The following is a 590-nucleotide window of genomic DNA, read 5'->3' as shown; positions in this document are numbered from 1 at the left end:
CATAATTCTCTGACAAACGCATAAAAATTCGCATTCCACTGATAAATAATTTTTATTTTGAATAGAATAGCTTGCAAGATCCGGTAAAAATTACGCCACATTGAAATTGCTAATTTACTTTCTCTGTTGCTAAAAAGATTGAATTAAACTACGATTGTGGGTAGACGATTACTGTTACGTGGAGCATTGCTCATCACTTATGCAGTTATTTGTGCAACGTGTGACTTCTGTAACGAGGAAGCAATGGGAATCAGATCGAATTAAGAATTCATTAATTCTCGTGTTCCGTTAGGCTTAGAATAAACGTCTAACCGCGTTTAACGGTTTGACGGAGCATCTTCATCTGTTAGAATGAATCCGCAGTTTACGGGTAATTAGGAGATTATCGACCGTTTCCATACTTCCCTGTTACCATTATTCATTTTTCACCTCTTCCGCGAAAGTAGTCTTAAGCACCTTGGAGAGAGTTGCTCATTCTAAATATCTAAATGCCTGCAATTATAGTTGCTTAAGTACTATAATGATTTGAGGACAAGGCAATAATTATAAGTTGAACAAATATTTAAATAGAATTACCTAAATTATTAGTC

This window comes from Ceratina calcarata, unplaced genomic scaffold, assembly GCF_001652005.2.
Source record: "Ceratina calcarata isolate Rehan_Ccalc_2016 unplaced genomic scaffold, ASM165200v1 scaffold554.2, whole genome shotgun sequence".
Lineage (NCBI taxonomy): Eukaryota > Metazoa > Arthropoda > Insecta > Hymenoptera > Apidae > Ceratina > Ceratina calcarata.
This window is presented reverse-complemented; position numbering follows the sequence as displayed.